We start from the raw sequence: 9399 nt of genomic DNA, 5'->3' as shown, positions 1-9399 counted from the left end.
GCCTGAGTCTTTCCACCTGCTCAGCCCATGAGGGGTCAGGCTCAGGCTCAGGCATGCTGGCTGAGTGATGGGGAAGGAGGTGTTTCCTGTGAGTTGACTTTACAAAACACATATCCAAGACTTTGAAAACACACACTTTCTTAGGATTCATTTCCGATTGTGCAAATCAGGACTATTTCCGTGGGGGGGGCTCTCGTAAGAAGCCACTGCCTTCTCCTCCTGAGTGACGGCCTAAAACTGATACACATACACAACTAGTCCTTTTATTAGACCCAGGTTGTTCCCCGAGGGGTGCACCGTTCCCGGAAGTACTGCAATACCAGGTCGATGCGTGGAATGGACGGAGCAAGCTCCTATTCCAACTCCTAGTGCCAAAAATCCATTTAATATATTGTCCTCGGATAGAGGACGTATCAGATATTAAACTGATAAGAACAGATACTACACTTGATCTTAGCCAAAAGGCCGAGAAGCGATACCCGACAACCACCCACCGGCCTTGCTCCGCGCCCTCCACCCACAATGACCTCGTGGTCACCGCTCGGAACCCTCGCTCCCGGTTCTGCCCCGCGCCTCCTTCCGCGGCCCGTCCGCGCCCGCGTCCTCGGCCCCCCACTCGCCCTCTCACATCCACAGCTTCGGCTACAATTTCCACGACCCCGCGCTCCCGGCATTCCGGCGGGCGCCCGCCGCGTCTGATTTGCATGCCCCGCCCCTCGCAGGGGCGTGGCGACCTTACAATGAGCCTCCTCGGGACCGCCTCCCCGCCGCGCACAGGCGGACTTGGGGACACTCCCCCTCCCGCCCCCGTAGAGAAAAAAATGGGGTGGGTCGGATTGTTTAAGGATCCTGGGAGGCGGACGGTGGCCGAAGTGGGGGATCTACTGTTCTTACTTCGCGTGGGTTGGTTCCGAGTCAGGCCGTCGGCGCTGCGTCGGTGACGCTTCCTCCCATTCCTGAATTTGTGTGTGATTGAGACCGTGTTCTCCCTTCTGTCACCTGGTCACTTTAGCGGAGACCGAGGGCCTCTCCTGCGGCCATCACACCCGCGATCCTGGGATGTTACAGCGCCCAGGCATTTGTAGCTAATTCAGCCCTCTGGCTCTCTTACTCCGGTCCGCGCTCTTGATTGGCTGTAGTATCATCAGTACTTCTCTCAGGACTCCTAAGGTGCTCAGCAAGACCTTGGCTGGGTGACTCCGGGGAGACTCGGGGAGATAGTGATGTGAACACACCCAGAATCAGTTGGGGCTGCTGGCCCGGTTCAGGGGTCAGTAAAGATCCGCCTTAGCGGTAGTAGCACATCAAACAGGTGTGGTTACTGCTCTGGGAAAAGATAGGTGGAAAGATGGGGCTACCTTTCGTTTCTTTTTCTTTGAGTTTTCGAGATAACAGTCCTGGAACTTGCTTAATAGACCATGCTGGCCTCGAACTCACGCAGAGATCCTCCTGCCTCGCTGCCTCCCTGATGCTGAGATTAAAGGCCAGGGGAGGGAGCTTGGTCTCCATTATGTAGTCCAGGCTGCCCTAGAATTCCATATGTAGATCAGGCTGGCCTCAAACTCTGAGGTCCACCTGCCTCTGCCCGGCAATGGGAGGGTTTTTATGTTCACAACCATTTTATAATATTTGTTCAAAGTCAGAGATTTAGCCCATTTTCTGGGTGAATGACCTTGGATAATTTTTTTCTGTACTCTCCATACTTAACTTAATAGGCCTCAACTGTGTACTCAAAAATGATGGAATATTCGAAGTTGCTAGATCAGAGCGTGGCATGCCGGGGCATTCAGTGGTTCCCTTCTAACTTCCCTTCACTTGGCTTCACCTCTGAACCTCCGGTGGGGCAGCAGCCTGTCACTCCTCCTCTCGAGGGTGGAATTGTGACACATTTTCTAGCATCTTGACCTTGGACCAGAGGCTGAGGACACAGGGAACTAAGAAGGAGGTTAGAAAGACAAGCTGTTAACAAAGAGAGGGGAAGCTTTTTCAACAGCATTGCCTCGACACAGTGTGCAGGGGAAAGCTGGGCCCTGCGTTTCCAATGCTCCTTGTAGACAGTCTTTTAAAAGGCTAATAGTGAATTTCATAATAAATAAAAGAAGCCAGCCCCTTGGTAAAATGAAAACATTAAGATGTGTATCACAGGGCTGGAGGGATGGCTCAGCCGTTAAAGGCTAGGCTCACAACCAAAAATATAAGATGTGTATCACCTTGCATTGTGGAGCCCTCTCTTTTCTCTCTCCCTGTAGCCGATAGTTGAGCTTTTGCTCACACTACCCCTTTGTGACATCAACTCCTCTGAAGTTGTCCAGACTGCAATGGCTGGAGTATACTTCCTAACTAGTGCTACATGGGATTAAGATTGCTGGAAACTTCCAGAAGCTTTCAGCCGACACGTCTCTCTTCCAGAATTCCACAGGTGCTTTTCTCATAGTTCAAGAAGGACTAATAAATATGCTTTCCTGTACTGCCAACTGCCTTTCCTGACAGTAGTCTGTCCTGTGTCTCTTGCTAGAACTAAGCCCTGTGAAGCCTCTATAACCTCCTGCCAAACACGGATAAGGAAGAGATCACCCCAAAATTATAGTAGCAATGGAGGCACCTGCAAGTTGGTGGTGGCACTCAGGAGGCAGACGCAGGCAGATCTCTGTGAGTTTGAGGCCGGCCTGGTCCGTGGAGGGAGTCCAGGACAGCCATAGAGAAATCCTGTCTCAAAAAGCAAAAACCAACCAAACAACAAAACCAAAACAAAACACACAAAAAAATTAATGGAGGTCCTAAGTGGATTTCAGCTGACTTGAGCCCTGAACAGCAATGACGGGCCCTGCTGAGAATGTCTAGGGACATGCCATAGCTTCTCCAGGAGAGTGGATCAGAAGCCAAGTAATGAGAGCTCCAGCTGATCCATGTTCAGCCATACAACAGCTATGGATGACCAGAGAGGAGCCGTGCATTTAATCTCTGAAGAATTCTTTATCCATCACACAGCAGATCCAAGTGTGCTGGCGTGAGGATCCACACAGGTGAGGGATTTCACTCTGAACCAGCAGTGGTGGGTTCCAGGTTACTGCCGGTTTGAAAATTGAATTAGGAAGACTTTTTAAAAATTTTTATATATTTTTCTATTATGAGCTTGATATACTATAAATTCTTATCCTAATAGTGAAATGCTTCATTGAGGCTTGCCCAGCAATTGAGTAAAACCAAAACTTATTATAAACAACAGTCATCCTAGGGTCCCCCCTGCTATATAGCCTCCCTGCTTCTGTGGGTTGCATTCTGATTGTTCTTTGCTTTATATCTAGAATCTACTTATGAGTGAGTATATACCATGTTTGTCCTTCTGGGTTTGGGTTACCTCACTCAGGAGACTTTTTTCTTAAGGTTTATTTATTTATTATGTATACAGTATTCTGCCGGCAGGCCAGAAGAGGGCACCAGATCTAATTACAAGTGGTTGTGAGTCACCATGTGATTGCTGAGAATCGAACTCAGGACCTCTGGAAGAGCAGTCGGTGATCTTAACCACTGAGCCATCTGTCCAGCCCATATAACACTGTTAAGAGATTACTGTCACACCAGACCTAGTGGCCCACATCCTTAATCCCAGCACTCAGGAGGGGCAAGCAGATCTCTGTGAGTTCAAGGTCAGCCTGATTGCATGGTGAGTTCCAGGACAGCCAGGGCTATGTGGAGAGACCCTGTCTCAAAGAGAGAGGAGAGAAGAGAGGGAGAGATTATTGTCCACCTGGCGAGGTATTCTTGCAAAGGAACTAAGGCTGATCTGGGAAGCTCGGCTCTGGGAGACCAGTCTTACCTGAGAGCTAGGGGTCTTCTCTGATTCTTTTTTCCCAAGGTCTTTAAATCAACCTCCCCTGCATATGTGTGTGGCAGCAGCGAAGGATTTCCTTTTCTTTCTAAGTCTCCTTTTCCTGTAGAAAGCATTTATTCTAAGATGAACATTTTCAGGGGGTTGTTTTTGAAGTTGCCAAGACCTGTGGGGTTAAACCATTATACCAACTCTTCATCTTTAGGAACTGTACAGAAACTAGACCGAGATGGGTCTCCCTGGGGTTGGAACATTCATAAGGAGTCCAAGTAGCCTGGCAAGAAACTCAGGGTACCCAGTCTTTGTATTGATATTTAGAAGAGGTTTAAAGAATAGTGAGGGGTGACTCAGTTAAAAAAAAAAAATCCCTACCTGAAGTGATTAAGTCTCCCCTCCCTCCCTCCCCTTGTCCCTCCCCTTACTCCTCTCCTGAGAAAGGGTAGTCCAGGTTGGCTTTGAACTCATGATTTTTGTGCCTCAGTGTCCAGAGTGTCAGGATTACAGGCATGTCCCGCTATGCCCTGTCAGAGGATATCCTGATTAGACTGGAAATGAGCCCAGGGCCAGGGCTCATGGTGGGAAAGCCTACGGGGAGGCTGTGCATCAGAAGGAAGAGGGGAGCTTAGAGACGCGTTAATGAACCTCACACAATGAAAGCAACACTCCGCTCTGGTCAAAGCCGACATTTAGAGTGATTGACATCTTTCCCTGAGTCCTGGCACACAGACCTCATTGGCAACAGCCAACCTTCCTGTGGCCCAGCGTCCCTGGCTGTGCCCAGGGGAGCTCCCTGCCTCCTGCCTCCCTCCTATCCCGTTCCGGTTCTTGGCCTGGCCCTGCCTGTGCCGCTCACACCATCTCTAGGGGTCTCAGGTACCTTCTTAGACCCGTCCTATGCAAAGTCACATGCAACCCTGTAACACTTCAAGATGGGAAGCTCCCTGGGGCAGTTTTTCTTGGTGACATCACAAAGTATAATGGATGCCATATTGCCAGGGAATATTAGGTACAGTCAACAATGTCATTAGGTGGCACTCAATATAGTTTTCTTTCTTCTCTCTCTCTCTCTTTCTTTTCCTTCCTTCTTTCCTTCCTTCCTTCCTTCCTTTCTTTCTTTCTTTCTTTCTTTCTTTCTTTCTTTCTTTCTTTCTTTCTTTCTTTCTTCTGAGACAGGGTTTCTCCGTGTAACAGCCATGGCTGTCCTGGAACTCATTTTGTAGAGCAGGCTGGCCTTGAACTCACAGAGATCTCTGCCTGCCTCCGCCTCCTGAGTGCTGGGATTAAAGGTGAGTACCACCACACCTGGCTCCAATCATGAATTTTATGTAGTTAAAAATCCCTCACCAGTACATTTAACCAAAAGATGGATCTTTTCTGTGTAATTGCATCTACTATGCTGTCAAGAGAAATTTATTTAAATAAATAAAGGTGGAATAAACACATTTGGGAAATCTCAATTTTAATCATTTGTTGGAATTCTTTTATATAATTTAAGAAATAGCCGGTGGTGGTGGGTGGTACATGTCTTTATTTTTTTTTTTAATTTTTATAAGATCTTTATTGACAGATAATTCACATAGTATACAATTTTCCTGTTTGCACAGTTTGATAGACTTTAGTCCAGCATCCTCATAGGCCCAGGTACATGTCTTTAATCCCAGCACTCAGGAGGCAGAGGCAGGTGGATCTCTCTGAGTTTGAGACCATCCTGGTCTACAGAGTGAGATCCAGGACAGCTAAGTATACACAGAGAAACCCTGTCTCTATGGTGTGTGTGTGTGTGTGTGTGTGTGTGTGTGTGTGTGTGTGTGTGTGTGTGTGTGTATGTGTGTGTATGTGTGTGTGTATGTGTGATGTGTATGTGTGTGTGTGTGTGTGTGTGTTTGTGTGTATGTGTGTGTGTGTGTGTGTGTATGTGTGATGTGTATGTGTGTGTATGTGAGTGTGTGTGTTTGTGTGTATGTGTGTGTGTGTGTGTGTGTCGACTCTTACTTTCTTTTCTTTTTTAAAATATTTTATTTATTTACTTAGTGTACATTTGACTGTGTGAAGGTGTCAGATGCCCTGCAAGTGGATTACAGACAGCTGTGAGCTGCCGTGTGGGTGCTGGGAATTGAACCCGGGTTCTTTGGAAGAGCAACCAGTGCTCTTAATGACGCACTCCAGTCCGCTTCTTACTTTCATAGTTAAGAGAAGGGAGGGCATTCTGTTCCGTTTCGCTGGGCACTCGCAGGCTGAGCGTTTGGGTGGAGTCAGTTGAAGCCTCTCCTTTGAATGTTGTAGGGACGATTTAAAAGAGAGTCCGCGGAGGCGTTGAGCTGCTGCAGCTTTGCATGTGGCATAAAAGCCGGTTTGCTGATCCATTTTAGGTCTTCAGGTCCATCTGCGCAGGCTGCGGCTCGTTTACAGTGAAAGCCACAAGGTGGCAGCATGGAGACTCACCCGGGATTTAGAGCAACCCCGATAGGTTGGTTCATCCGGTACCTCTGGTACCTTCGTCTGTGTAGAAATTACAAGGGAGAGTTGCAGGACCATGGCTTATTTGTGTCTCAGTAGGTGTTATGGAGAGATAAGATAAAGGAACAGGAAGGCAAAACACAATAGGCATAAATCAATGTGTTTTCTGTACAATGACATGGATAGAATCTGGGCTTGGGACTTGGTGCAAGGCTTTGGGAGACTCTAACGGCCAATACGAACCTGTCTTGTCCTTGCCTTGTTATAGTTTTATTTATTTTTTTCTTTTTTAGGTAGGATATGACTATGTAGATCTAGCTGGCCCGGAACTTGCTATGTTGGCAAGGCTGGCCTTGAACTTACAGAGATCTGTCTATATCTACCTCCCCAAGTGCTGGGATTTGTTATAGTTCCTGTAGCTTTTATTTTGTGATTTTGGTGACATCTTGCACCAAGTAGGTGGTGATGAATGTTTATTAGAGTTTAACTGGGACAAGGCACAGCATGATAGGTAGTTCTAGGCTTATCCTTAAACTTTAGTTGGGTTTACTATACAAAACCTTGGAGAACATGGGATACTTGGTATTGGGTCTGGGGAGGGGGGGTGTCATCGAAATCTAGGTATCACTCTCTGTTGATCATTCCCCCACTCAGGGAGCTTTAGCAATGCTTGTGTGGTTGGGTGGCTTGATGTTAAGTGTGGACATATGGGTATAGTTAGAACAAGACTGTGTTGGACATAGAGGTTCGGACAGCTGTGGGAATACACTTGCACATGGAAAAGATGGCTGAGGTAAGGAAGACCATCCCTAGGAGTCAAAGGTTGAGCACAGACATCCGAGTTTCATAATTTTCCAATTTTTGTTCTGGGTTGATGTTTTTTTGCTATTTTTTTTTAAGCTGAGGATCGAACCCAGGGCCCTGCGCTTGCTAGGCAAGTGCTCTACCACTGAGCTAAATGCCCAACCCATTTTTTTTTTTTTATGAGTTTCAAAAGCCTACTTTTCATCTTTAGATATTTTTCATAAGATATTGGGCTCAGAGCCAACCTTAAAAGGTTGGCAATAGATATTTGCTCAGATGCATAATTTCAGGTGATCATAGTTTGCTGTGTAAGGGGATGCGGCTCATGTTTGGTTTCCCTTTTGCGAAAAGTTTCAGCAGGCCAGGTTGTTGGGTTTGGGACCTGACAGAACCATGGCCTTGCCATTCCTTGTGAGGAAGGTTTTTTCTATCCACTGATGATGGGCAGCATCTGTGACCACAGAGAGTCACAGTTCACCTAGTGTATCAGCATCTACAGGGGGGTCGATTTAGCCACGACAGGAGAGTTCCCAAAGAGTAAAGATGGCTAAGCAGTGCAGTTCGACATGGGAAAGACAGCAGAAGATATGGGCTGCCTTTCGCCTTCCCAGGGCCATGTCTCTGGTGCTTACAGCTGATTTTCCGTAGGAAACCATCCCTCTCCTGCTGAGTCCAAGGTCTCACTTTTCCTGCCTCCCAGTTCCTCTTCACTTGAGCACTGTGTGAGTGCGTGAGATTGGCACATGCTCTGAAGCCCGACTCCCTCCATCTGCACAGATCACGAGGTCTGTTGTTGGCCAACAAGGGTCAGGCCCCGACCTGGTAGTTGAGTGGTGGTTCTCTGTGTGCTGGGGTAACTAACAGGAAACACATGCAATCCAGGAGGGAGGAGAATGGCACCAACTCAGGCCAGGATAAAAGCAGACCAGCCTTTCATCCTCTAGGGCCTGGGTCCAGTTGTGATACCTATAGACAGCGTTTACTTCTGAACTTGTGGGTTCCTTAAGGGGACTACATTGTTTTTGCACTTGTACCAGCCTGAGTGTGGGTGCCACTGGTAATTAGCAGCTTATCTCTACCCAGTGATGGTCACTCAAATTTGGACCAGGCACTAGGTGGAGTTGACAGAAAAGGTTAGTTTGCTTTCATGGTAGGTCTGTAAGAATCAACTTGGCTCATGTCTTTAATCCCAGCACTCAAGAGGCAGAGGCAGGCTGATCTCTATGAATTCAGGGCTAGCCTGGTCTACAGAGTGAGTTACAGCCAGGGCTACACAGGGGAACCCTGAATAAGACTCTCTTGGTACCGTTTATATGTTTTCTCATATTTTTTATATTTGGGGATTAAGCTAGATGGTAGGTATCTGCTCCGCCACTGAGCCACATCTCCAGCCCCTCATTTGTTTCTCTTTTCCCAAGGGCTTAGAAATTCAGGATGTGTCTTGTGCTGTAGGAACCACAGGGTGATGGGGCTGAAATGGAGAAGCCAAGCCAAGCAACAGTGCAAATCTTGTCTGACCAACTCTGACTTTGTGCTTTAGACACCGCTCGGTCCCACTGATCCCTTTTCCTGCCCCTCATCCCTTGATGGGACTGTAAAGAGTTACATTTGGAGGCAACAGAAGCTGTCCCTGGTAAGCAAAAAGAATATGGAGTAACCCACAGAGAATGGGGAAAATCTAGTAGGAATGCTCTGGGAACATGAGTAGCAGGTCCTTAGCCTCCTCTTCAGGGGACTTCCCTCAAACATTCTCTGTCGTTGGGTCCTGGTGTTTAAGATATGAGCTGTGGAAGACATACTTGCTTGGCCTACTTTGATTCTAGCCCATCCCTAATAGAGGTTAGGGAGCAAGGGGTGGTGAAGTACCTTCAGTCATGTGCAACCCATGGAATTGAGGGTGTTCGAAAAGAACACAAAGGAGAGGTGGGGGTAGTGTAGGTACAGAAGTTTCTCAGCTGGGCATAGTGCTGCGCACTTTTTTTGGTTGTTGTTCTTTTTCAAGACAGGGTCTCTCTGTGTAGCCCTGGCTTTTCTGGAACTCACTCTGTAGACCAGGCTGGCCTTGAACTCAGAGATCCACCTGCCTCTACCTCCCAAGTGTTGGGATTAAAGGCAAGTACCACTACCTCCTGGTGGTGCACACCCTTAATCGCCACACTTGGAAGGCAGAGGCACGGGGAATCTGAGTTCAAGGCCAGCCTGATCTGCAGAGTGAATTCCAGGATAGCCAGATACATACAGGTCTCCCAGATACATAGTGAGACCCTGTCTCAAAAACAAACAAACAAAAACAAAAACAAGGAACTATG

General features: G+C 47.6%; 1 non-coding gene across 1 annotated transcript; it reads right to left on the bottom strand.

Annotated features, from left to right (window-relative positions):
* Positions 1–286: 286 nt before the first annotated feature.
* On the bottom strand, positions 287–477 carry LOC118573521. Its single transcript, XR_004943634.1, has one exon. It is a non-coding gene; the product is annotated as a U2 spliceosomal RNA (small nuclear RNA).
* Positions 478–9399: the final 8922 nt, after the last annotated feature.

Source organism: Onychomys torridus, chromosome 23, assembly GCF_903995425.1.
Source record: "Onychomys torridus chromosome 23, mOncTor1.1, whole genome shotgun sequence".
Lineage (NCBI taxonomy): Eukaryota > Metazoa > Chordata > Mammalia > Rodentia > Cricetidae > Onychomys > Onychomys torridus.
This window is presented reverse-complemented; position numbering and strand designations above follow the sequence as displayed.